This window comes from Amborella trichopoda, chromosome 5 (genome assembly GCF_054954075.1).
Source record: "Amborella trichopoda isolate Santa Cruz 75 chromosome 5, AtrichopodaSantaCruz75HAP2 v2.0, whole genome shotgun sequence".
NCBI classification, from domain to species: Eukaryota; Viridiplantae; Streptophyta; class Magnoliopsida; order Amborellales; family Amborellaceae; genus Amborella; species Amborella trichopoda.
The window spans coordinates 11768847-11781647 of NC_142340.1; the positions used below are offsets into that span (position 1 = coordinate 11768847).

Here is a 12801-nt window from a genome sequence, read left to right on the forward strand (position 1 = left end):
TACACGGATTCGACGATTCTCTGTAAGTGAATTCAATTATTGATTCTCTATGAGGGAACTCAAGTATTGATTCTATATTAGTGAACTCAAGTATTTCAAATTTATGAGCAAACAATAGCACCAAAATGAAAAAATAAAGACAAAAAATAAATAGACTCATCTTAGCAGAGAACTCAAATTCGTTTATTTTTTTTGGAACAATAGTTGCAACTACAAAATGAATCTTGGATATCTGGAAACAAAATGAATCTTGGATATCTGAAAATAAACAATAGCTACATATCTGAAAATAAACAATAGCTACATATCTGAAAATATCTATAGACACGTGGAGATTAGGGGAGTATATGACTTTTCGAGGAGGACAGAGATTTGGAACTGAGATTGAGACTGAGGTGAATGAATAGCGCTGATTTGCTCTATAATCTTGCTTGGCAAAGCGCATAGATATGAATGGAAGAGGAAAAGCTAGGTTTGACGGTGGAGATGCCTTTGGAGTGTAAAAGTTATATGTCAGGAACGGCTGGATTTCCATTCTATTCATATCGTAGGATCCAGCAAGCTTTTCAAACTTCTCCTCCCAAGGGTCGAAGTCGCCATTTCTCGAAGGCCTCTCCTACAGCGGCATAGCACCCCTCTTCTTGGGCACGCTGATATCACGCATAGCTGCTCACATCACACCCTGAAACATGGCCAATTTTTGGCCTGAGCAGTGGCCTCCTGCGACAGTCAACTGCCTCCCTCATTATCGCGAAATGTTGAGGGGCCGCCTCACAAGTCATTTCCGATGCGAACAGCCACCAGCTGCTTGGGCCTAGTTGGCCTCTTCCTCTGCGGCTTGGTATAGCCTTCCGGACGGCGGGCCGTAAGAACGGAGTTGAGAGGACTCCAATGGGGATCAAAGCCACAAGGGGGGGAATGCTATACTTCTCACTTTGGTGGTTAGAGCAAGCAAGGGGAAGGAGAAGCTTCCAGATCCTGAAAGGAAGCGGTGGAGGCAGGTCTGGCCTTGACTATTTTTTTTGTGTCGGCACTAGGCTCTCCGGTTGAGGCTGAGTATGATTGGCGATTTCCAGGTTCAATGCTGCGTTAAATTTGTAAATCTTTCCTGTGAGAGTGCAGTTAGCAAGCTTACATTAGCACAGTCCTTGGTCAGTTCAGAGAAAATATCATATTATTAAGAAATGGGTTAACAGGCTTTAGTTGGGGCTGACAGGTGATTTTTAAAAAGTTAAGCCAAAAAATGGGTTAACAGGTTTTAGTTAGGGGCTGCCAGAAGTGATTTTTAAAAAGTTGAAAAAAATGGGTAATTTTAGTTAGGGGCTGCCAGAAGTGATTTTTAAAAAGTTGAAAAAAATGGGTAATTTTTTAAGTTTAAAATGATAGATGGGCTCCCAGCCAGGTTTTAGAAAAAGACGGGTGATTTTTAAAAAGTTGAAAAAAATGTATGATTTTTTAGGTTTAAAATGATTGACGGCTGACAGATAGGTTTTAGAAGACGATGGGTGATTTTTTAAAAAGTTGAAAAAAATGTTTTTTTAGGTTTAAAAGATAGACCACTACTGATTTTTGGTAGAAGTGATTTTTGAGGTTTAAATATCTTGAAATGTGGGTGATTTTTAAAAAGTTGAAAAAAATAGATGATTTTTTAGGTTCAAAATGATAGACGGCTGCCAACTAGGTTTTAGAAGAAGATGCGTGATTTTTAAAAAGTTGAAAAAATGGGGGATTTTTTAGGTTTAAAAAGATAGACGGCTACTGATTTTTTAGGTTTAAAAAGAGTTTAAAAAAATAGACGGCCTGTGTGGTTTTTGAAGTTTAAATATCTTGATGTGGTTTTTGAAGTTTAAATATCTTGAAATGAAATGGGTTATAACAGGTTTAAAAAGGCTTTAAAAAGATAGACGGCCTTTGTGGTTTTTGAAGTTTAAATATCTTGAAATCAAATGGGTTAACAGGTTTTAGTGGCAGAAGATGGAGCTGCCCGCCAGGTTTTAGAAGAAGATGGATGATTTTAAAAAAGTTGAAAAAACTGAACCACGTTTTAGAAGAAGACGGATGATTTTTAAAAAGTTGAAAAAAATGGGTGATTTTTTAGGTTTAAAAAGATAGAGATGGGTGTGTGATTTTTGAGGTTTAATACTTTCAGCTATAATATTTTGAGCTATAACTGTTTGATTCGGTTTGTAAAAAAAAACTATATGATTTTTGAGGTTTACATATTTTGAGTTATAAAATTCGGTTTAAAAAAAAAAAAAACAACTATATGATTCGGTTTGTAAAAAAAAACTGTATGATTTTTGAGGTTTACATATTTTGAGTTATAAGATTCGGTTTTAAAAAAAAAAAACTATATGATTGTTGAGGTTTAAATATGTTGAGCTATAACCGTCTAATTTCGGTTAAAAAAAAAGATATAGTTTAAATATCTTGAGTTATAACTGTACGATTCGGTGAATCACAAAATTTTTGGGTACCCAAAATTACTAAGATTTAGATTTGAGAGCAGGAGATAGGTTTAAATATCTTGAACTATAACTGTACGATTAGGTGAATCACAGAATTTTTGGGTAACCAAAATCACTGACATTTAAATTTTAGAGCAGTAGATAGGTTTAAATATCTTGAGCTATAACCGTACGAGATTCGGTGAATTCGGTGAATTGATTTAGATTTTTGGGTAGCAAAAATCTTTTGATTGCGGAAAATCGACATTCCTCCAATTGGATTATAACTCTGCCGAAAATCCACATTCCTCCAATCCAATTATAACTCTCGATTAGATTATTATCTATAATAGATTTCTCACCCAAACAATCGATCAGATTATAACAGATAATAGATTTCTCACCCAAACATTTTTCACGATGAAATCTTTTTTCATGTAATAGATTTGATTTCCAGGTTATCAAACGCCCCTAAAGATCTTAACTAGACCGAGTTCATGTTTTCACCTATCAAGACAAATTAAAATCCAAAACATAATCCGAAGTGAAAAGGAAATGAACATTCAATCAAAATCCAAAGTGAAAAAGACACAAACATTCCACTTAACAGGAAAATGAGCATTCTTCTCTCTCACTAGAATACCCAGAAAAGCAAAAATGAGCATTCCATGGATCTCTTCTCTTTCTCTCTCATGTCCATTGATCTTTTCTCTCTCTCACTAGAATACAGACGGAACACACGGACAGACAGAAGCACTGAGGCTCTTCTTTTTCTTTCTCTCATGTCCATTGATCTCTTCTATCCCTCACTAGAATACATAGACAAAACACAAGCACCGACGCGCACAATGCTATGCAGTCATTCTTGAAAATAATAAGCAAAGTTCTCATCACGGCTGTCATCAATTCTGACAGACGAGGAGTTTCTAACTTTATTCAAAATCGTGCTCATCGAGGTTGTCATCAATTCTGACAGACGAGGAGTTTTAACTTTATTTAAAATAGTGCTCCAGATGCATCATCCATAATTACTAAATTTTAATTCCTTAAACGTGGACGCAAACGCATCCAGTCAAACGGTAACAATAGTCATCGACAGCCTTAAGTCAAAACAGTGAGAGTAGTCATCGAGAGCCTTATTGATCCCTTTTCACATCAATAATCTCATTCAGCAGGAGTCAAAACAGTGATAGTAGTCATCGAGAGCCTTAGTGATCCCTTTCCACATCAATAATCTCATTCAGCAGGCGAGTCCTCGCGAACAACTACAAATACAAAAACCAACTGATTTTTTCCTCACTCAGCAGGCGAGTCCTCGCGAACAACTACAAATACAAAACCAAATTAAAAGTCATACAACTGATTTTTTCCACATTCATCAAAAACAAAAAGCAATCGACGTCAATACAAAGCAATAAGGAAATGTATTCAGTCTTACCATGGTTAATTATAGATCTCACCGTGCATTTTAAATTCCTGCATATATTCCAATTTTAATCAGCCTTAGGAAGGTGTACTTCCACCCAGAGCAAATTTACCTAACAAGTTCATTTGACCACCTCACTACGAATGGTTTAAAATTTTCTCTACCATCAAAACAGACTTCTTTCAAACAAATAGGTAACTTTTCTGTTTCATAAAGAATATGGCAGGAGACACTTCTCTCCTTAATTTTTCTAATGTTCAGTATTTAACATTTAAAATGGTCAAACTTATTCTAAGTATTCCAAATCATATCTCTAAGTGATGTGTCCACTCACCACGATTGAGCCCCTGAATCAAAATGATATAGCCCCTCAAGTCAAGTCCCAAACTAGAAAAATAAGTGAAAAGCTCTCTATCAAGTCTCCTGGAGATTACATTTTTACCTTTTTATAAGTCAGCGGACTCATATGTTGTTGTGCGCCCTATTCAACACATGGATTTTAAATCCCAAAATTTAGGGATCTATAATCTAAGTTATAATGATCCTAAATTTAAACAAAATTTAATAAATTCCAAACTTTAAAGTGAATTTGTTGAACTTAGGGAATGATCACGTCCCTTGCATTCAATGTGAGGGGACCACATGCATCCCCTGACGCATACTACACTTACCCTTCTATGTTATATTGCCAGTCATGAACAGGAGAGTTTCCAGTCAAACAAGTAACAAAGATAATCAGTTAAAGCTTTAGCCTCATTCCCCTTCCGCAAGCCCCGCCCTACTCCAATCCAAAATACACGTATAAAAGACAATGAAACAATTTGTTAATGTGTTCATAGATATATACAGATGTATAATGGCTATAATGAACTGCATAACTATTCACTAATAAATTAAAAGGAAACTTCTTTTTTATGGTGGTGGATCAGGTCAAACATTAGAAGAATGTAAAGGTTCAACTAATGTGAACGTTCAAAAAATAGAAGAATGTTAACATTTTAAAATTTTCTACAAATTCATAACTGATCCCTAAAACTGCTCCAAGTATTTGTTGATATACATGGAATCAAAGGTGATTTCCTCATCATGCTCAATTGAGTGATAGGTGACCTTTTCGAGCATCATAATAAATAGGGGAAATTTTAAATTTTACGAGGTTGTCCACATAAGCAGATAATTTGGATAGTGTACACCCAATTGAGTGACGTGACCTTTTCGAGCATCATAATAAATGGGGTGAAATTTTACGAGGTTGTCCACATAAGCAGATAATTTGGATAGTGTGGAGAAATACGCCCTGGCACAATGTAGGATCATTTATCTCATTTAGGAAGAATCATTGATAATTCATTTATATAAGAAATACATAAGTTGCACCAAATGGTTTACAATCATATTCCAACAAAACTTATTTAAATGATTTCACCTAGTGAAGTGAACAAAGAAAGGTATAAACATACATCAATAGGATAAAAAATAGCAAAACTAGAGAGAATGACCCCAACAGGAAGAAAGTCTCTATCAAAGCCCAATTTGAAGAAGGAATCCGTACCAACCCTAGTGACATACTAGCCACAACACTACTGTAGAGATAAAGGCTTACTAACATGAAGGACGAATAGGTCTAAAACAAACCTCATTCTTCCTCTCCTTCCAATTGCTATGTCCAAGGTTGAATATTTAATGAAATAGCTTGCAGTTACAGTCTTTCCAATTACAAAGTCAAAGGTCAACTAGGCATTGGAGAAACTGCATAGCTCCTCTCTCTCTGTATATCACTGAAATTGCTACTATGCATAAACTCCAAAGCATATGACATTTTAGCTGGAATGGCGCACAAAATCAGCGGCCAAAGACCTCAGCAACCAATAAGGCTATACCAAATACACACCACAAAGATTGAGAATTTGAAGCGTATTTCTTTCTTTATTATTGTAGAGAATCTAAGTGTATTTCTCCAACCTTCATGAATCAAAAACTAAGTGGGGGTGTAAATAGGTGGGGTCAGGTCTGACCAGGACCCTTCCAAATCAATGGCCACGGAAAGTATAAAAAACTATGTGTATGTGCGCGTGTGTCACACACAGCACGTGCGCACACACGCACACAGACACATAGATATGTCGACCATATATATATGTGTCTACCTGCCAGGTCAGGGGGTCGACCCAACCCAATTGTCCAACCTAGAACTAAGGACTCCTCTCAATTTGCATCCATTGTCTTTCATAACAACCCCCAACTAAAACCCCAAGATCATTGGCAAAGTGAGAAAGTCAAGGGAAACACTTTTGAAGAGGTGCCTACTATAGCAAAGCCCCAATACCACTTATCCACTAATTTCCTATTAATCAAACTAATGAGTTCCACTTCTAATTCCTTCATCTCTTTCGGCCAAAATTTTGTGCCACCTAAACAAATGGAACTTATATATGATGACAGCCTCTTTTTGAGGTATAACTTTCCACTGGGATGCCCATTTGAGGTGATCCAAAGCTCAAATATCTCTTCAGAACAACCTTTATCTCTACAGGTTATCATAATCAGAAGTTTTGGGGCCTCAAGTTGTGTTCAAAGCCTGCTGGTAAAGTTAGTGAATTTTGTTTCCATAGTATGTTAGGTTATCTAATCTCTAATGATTTCCTAGTTGTAATGAATATATAAATAGCATCTCTAGGAACAAATGTTCTTTCATGTGCAGATTACAACCATTAGAATTATCTTCTACTTAATTAGGAACATCTATGATTATTTAAGGGTGTAGATTAGGATTTGGGAAGCACTATAAATAGATGCAAGGGCCATTGGCCAAAAAAAATCAATTTTTGAGAAAAATATTGAAGTTTCCAATTATAATGATAAGCGGCATTTAGAGGGAGGGATTCCTCAACTCTTTCTGTAGAGAGAGTAATCCTTCAACTCTATCTTAAGATTGGTAGTCTCCACAAGAAGTTAAGAGCTTCTTCAAGGTTCCAGCCCTTCATTTGTTGCATATTCCCATTTAAGATTCCCCATAACAAATTCCATAACTGTTCCAACCCTTCAATAGACCATAGCCAAACTTTGCCAAACCCTTGGTAAACTAGCTCAAAATCTATACCTATCGTCCTTGTCCTTCAAACTTATTTAAACCCTATATTTGCGCTCATTTAACCCTATAATCGTCCTCATTATCATCCTACCTTGCTAGATCCGCCAAATTCCAGCAAGCATAACCCCTACAAAAACCTTGAAACCTAACCTAAACCTTGCTCTTACACAACCCAACCATTAGCAACAACCCTAGCTCTGGTGGTCCTTCATTCGGATCTCATATTATCCAATTTCATCCCCAATTAGGAAACTTTCATAAGGCCCAAAACCTACTGTGCTAATCTTTTAGAAATCTAAAACCCTTACCTAACTAGACTTCCTAATCATACCCAAACCCTTTCTCTCTAACAACCAACTCTATCTCACACTCATGAAGGAACTAAGCCTCTTGGGGTCCTACATCAATGTCACTGTTGTTTTGCCATAAAATCAGCCCTTATAAATCCACTCCAGTTTATTTCACATTGGTGAGTCATCATCATCATTCAAGTCTTATCCCAACTATTTGGGGTTGACTATACACAAATCGTGTTCCACCATCCAAGCTCTATCAAGGACCATACTCTCAGTTAGACTATAAATAACAATATCTCTTCTCACTACTTCTATCCATATCCTTTTGGGTCTTGTCCGTTTAGAGCGTTCCACTTGAACCAAATTACGCTTCTTAAATGGTGTTGTTCTCCTAATTGGTGTTGTTCTAGGTCGAGGCTGAACATGACCAGCTTACATCAGTCTACTTTCTCTCATCATATCACCTATTGGAGCCACCCCTAACTTCCCTCGGATGTATTTATTCTGAATTTTATCCTTTATTGCCTTGCCATTCATCCATCTCAACATCATCATCTCAGCTACACTCATTCTATGGATATGATGTTTATTAACTAACCAATATTCCGTCCCATAAACCATGGCTGGCAGCCATCCTATAAAACTTCCCTTTCAGTTTCATTGGTATTCTATATCACATTGGAGAGTGATATAGAATATACATGATTAGATCCTAGATTGCTTGCATTTGTACATACTGTCTGATGACGCACAGAGTTCCACAAAAACTGTACTGTTTTATTGTTGAAAGTAAACCGTCCCAGAAAAGTAAAAAAAACAAAGCTTTTCCCCTAATCCACCCACTCAACTTAAGCATGGTAGGCAGTCACAAATGCAGCATAAAACTAAAGTTAGAAGAAATGCATATCTCCAATAATCTATTTCAATCTAGGGATATTAAAGCGACAATGAGACTCTCATTTACTGGCACAAATGCATAAAAGAATGAAATCATGACCACGAAAGCTAATAAAATGAGATTCACATTTAAATAACAAATTCTATTCTGCAACCTAAGCAAGATAAAACCTACGATGGCCCATTTCCTCGTGTCATCAAGCATTTTTACTTGTTTAGCTTCATGCAATTGATTAAAGATACAAAAAATACACCAATCTTCATCAACAATCCCACTACAAGCCAGCAAAAGAAAATCAAAATCAGAATCAGAATCCTAAGCTACTAAGACAAAATCCAGAAACAGAAATCTAGAAATTTTAGATAAAAGAATCAATAAATATCAGGAAATAAAACCTAAATTTTTTGCCAAAATAAAACACTCGCACAGAAGTAGAGGTAAAGATCAATCACCTGGCTTCTCAGGTTTGCCATCAACCCACTTTGACACAGAGAAATGGACCTTTTCTCGAGAGAGGGAATCACGTCTGTACGGCTCCTTCAGGCACTTACGAACCAGAGAAGCACAAATGTTAGAGTATCTAACATGTCATACCTGCTGCTCTCCAAAAAGGAACAGCCCAGCTCGAGGACGCCGTTGTTTCTAGAGTCTTCTGAAAATGGAGAACCAAACCCTAATTTATCTCCTCTGAAAGAAATCCGATACCTCAAACCCTAATTTATCGACCCAAGCAACCCCAATACCTCAGCAAGGTGACCTATCGTCTATTTCAGAGTGATTCGTATATCTGGTTTTTGCTCTGGATGGTTTCTTAGTTCCTTTTGTGGGACCATGGATGGCGCTTGGATTCTACAACTCAGTTTCTGTGATTTCATACGGACCATTACTTGGGTAGACTGATTTTTTGAATGAATTGATAGTCATGAGAAGGTATAGTTGAACTATATGACTATAAAAAATATTGGGTCGTGGTCGTCTATCACCCTTTGTTTATAAATTGAATCGTGATTAGACTATTGACAAACGATTTTCCGTAGTCTTAGAATTGTAGTATATTTTCCTTCATTTTATTACCAAACTACTAATGTAAAGCATGTGATATTCAATATTAATCACTAAAACATATTTATTATTGAATAATATTTTCAATAAAACATGGTTTTAGAGATCATTGAATTTATCCTCACATTTTTTAATAACTTCATGAAATAATTATGATTTTTTTTTAAACCATGCAAGAAATAAATAATTTAGATATATCATTTATGATAAAATACGATTATAGGGAGATAAAAAAAAATTAAATTCTATTTTAAATGGTGGAATCAAGATTTATTTAGGCAAATAAAAAATAGTCGGAGAAAGCTAGAGGAGATGGAATCAAATATCATAATTAAAAAAAATAAAATTACTCAAGTATCTCCCAAAAAAGAATTAATCATATTTTTTTATTAAAAATATAGTATTATAATTACAAAAGCAATTTAATGTTCAAATAGTGATAAAAAATTTAAAATGTAAAAATTATAATTAAAATACATATAAAAGGAAACCTTAATATGAAAATAAATTGACACATAAGTTAATATAAGAATCAAGAAAAAAAACAACCATTTTTCTTTAGCGTTCATGATCAATGGGCCTTGCCTAATAAGATTAAAAAAAAAAAAAACATTACTTCCCAATAGAGAGAAGACAAAATCCATTTGAAAATATAGTAAGGGAAAGCTAGAAGAAAGAGTAACCTTAATAAATAATCTTTATGCAATTAAAATAAATAATAATAAAATAATTCAATAAAATAATTAATAGTAATAGTAATAATAATTATAATAATAATAATAATAATAATAATAATAATAATAATAATAATAGAACAACAACTATAACTATAGTTGTTATTGTTGTTGTTATTATCACTATTATTATTATTATTATTTTATTTTTTTTATTTTTTATTTTTTTTTTATTACGATTATTATTACGATTATTATTGTTATTATTATTATTGTTATTGTTATTGTTATTTATATAAACAAAATAAAATATTATCATTATTATCTTCATTATTGTTGTTGTTGTTGTTGTTGTTGTTGTTGTTATTGTTGTTGTTGTTCTCATTATTATCATTATTATGGTTACTATTATGATTATTATTACCATTATTATTATTGTTGTTGTTGTTAATAGAAAAAAAATAAAATCATAATTTTGTTTCTATCTCAATTTTGACATTTGCTTATTTTAACTATAATTTTTATATTTTAAAAGTTTTTATGACTATTTTAACATTACATTAGCTTTTTAATGACAATACTATATTTTTTTAATGTGATTCAACATATATAAAATTTGATTCTTTATTTTGTCATATACTTGAATATCTTTTATTTTCTAATTATGAATTTTAAATTATTAAAAATTATTCATAACTGCTATGTCGTAATTTTTGTTTGTATTTTTCATTTGCACTATGTCCCTCTTGATTTTTCCATACAAATAGTATATCTGAATTCTTTCTTTCTTTCATACTTTTTAAATAAATTTTGTAATAGAAAAAACACGACTTATTGAAAATTCACATCTCTCTCACATTCAAGTCTTTATATTCCATGCGCAACAAAAAAGCCCCCAACTCAATAAAACATATACATCTTTTTATTTATGATAATTTATCTCTCTCACTAAAGTTACTATTTCCCATGTCTATTTTTAATGGGAAACATGTGAGTTAAACAAAAAAATATGGATTAATCTCACATCTCACCTCAAAGAAACATATGCCCAGGTATTTTGGGTTTCTCCAACTCGGCTGGCCTAACACGTCGAGTTGCTTAGTATGGCCCACATGAGGCTCATAGAAGCTCTTATAAGGCCCTTAAATGCCACATAAACCCAACAATAACATATGCCCAGTTATCTTGAATTTTTTCAACTCGGCTGGCTTAGCACATCGAGACTAGTACAAGTATAAGTCAATCGTATTTGCTTAGTATGGTCCACATGAGGCTCATAAAAGCTCTTATAATGCCTTTAAATGCCACATAAACCCAACAAGAACATATGCCCAAGTATATTGGGTTTTTCCAACTCGGCCGATTTAGTACGTCGAGACTCGTACGAGTATAGGCAAATCATATTTGCTTAGTATGTCCACATGAGGCTCATAAAAGGTATTACAAGGCCCTTAAATTCCATATAAACCCAACAATTTTTTTCAGCCTCTTTGCTCTTTGGCTCTTCTCACGTTTCTTTACTTTCGGCTCTTGTATTATCATTTTTTAAGAAATATTTATATAAATTACTGATACACAATACAACTCATAAAAAACCCATAATCACCACATTTTTAAGCCAAAAAATAGAAATATAACTATTAAAGAACCTGGATTTTCCAGCCCAAGGAAACTCGAAAAACAAATATTGAGTTTACAAAGCTATGGAGAGAGTTCCAAAAATTTCATCACAAAAACAAAATACGTCTTGCAAATTTGGAGGTTCGTTCTCAACGATATTTGTTCTCTTGCTCTCCTCAAAGTCTCTTTACTCATGGGTCTTGTATTCTCTCTTTATGCCAATAGTTAAGGTATAGTCTCTCAACTATATGTCGCTTTCTTTTTTCATTCAAGAAATGGTTGGCTTCTCTCCCTCTTGTTCCGTATATTATGACAACGTCTATCTTCTTCTGTCTCGTAATGCTTTGTTTTCTTCAAAGGCCTCTCCTGCCAAATTTCGTGCGTTGAAAAACAGTTGGCTTTTCTCTCTTATTTTTTCCTATCAACTCTTTGTTCTCTCTTGTTTCTTGCTAGCAACTCTTAGTTTTCCTAAGAGTAATGTCCATCTTCTTCTCTCATGCAATCCTTCACAAGCCCCCTTCAACACTCCTTAACATCCGGTGCCCTTTGAGATTTGTCAAGTAGATAACATTTCTCAACCTTAGGAAACCGTCGGTTAATAATGTAGTAGTAGATGTGGTTTTAGAACGGGAGTGACACGAGACATAGAAAGCGGGGTGCATGACATGAGCTATGGGAGAATTTTTAAGAGTTGCACATTTTTAAAATTTTAATAGAGAGAAATTTGGAATTCAAGATATAGAAAAACATTTGATAAAGAGATGGGACGGGTGCGTGACATAGAAATAAGAGAGTTTTTAGGAGTCGTATTTGTATCTTTTCAAATATTGAAATAGAAAAACTTGGAACTCAAAAATGTTCCTAAAAAAAATTTGGAACTCAAAAATGCTTGTAAGAAAACGATAACGAGAGATTTTAGGAGCAAAATAAGGAAAAAAATTTAAAAATAGAGATTTGAGAGTTACGTGAGAGAAAAATGGAAGATTTTTAAAGAGTTGTAGCACATTTTCAAAATTTGAAAGAGAACATATACCAAAATAATTAGTAGATACTCATAACTACCGATTATAAAGAGAGAAGGAAATGATATGTGAAATAAAAATGAGAGATTTTTAAAGAGTTGTACTTTTTCAAATTTCAAGAGAGAACAAGTGTCAAAATAATAAGTAGATAATGAGATATTTTGTAACTACCAATGACAAAAAAAAAAAAACGAGGTCACACGTGTCATAAAAATAAGCAAGGCCTCTTCTCACTTAAAATATAGAAGATATTCGGAGATTGAGG

General features: G+C 34.0%; 1 long non-coding RNA gene across 2 annotated transcripts; it reads right to left on the reverse strand.

Annotated features, from left to right (window-relative positions):
* Nucleotides 1–3050: 3050 nt before the first annotated feature.
* On the reverse strand, nt 3051–8892 carry LOC110008047 (uncharacterized). 2 transcript variants are annotated; one of them, XR_002282473.2, is made up of 3 exons: nt 8611–8892; nt 3886–3923; nt 3051–3772 (listed from the first exon to the last, which is right to left on the reverse strand). It is a non-coding gene; the product is annotated as an uncharacterized LOC110008047 (long non-coding RNA). The 2 variants fall into 2 exon arrangements; XR_002282472.2 differs by lacking the exon at nt 3886–3923.
* Nucleotides 8893–12801: the final 3909 nt, after the last annotated feature.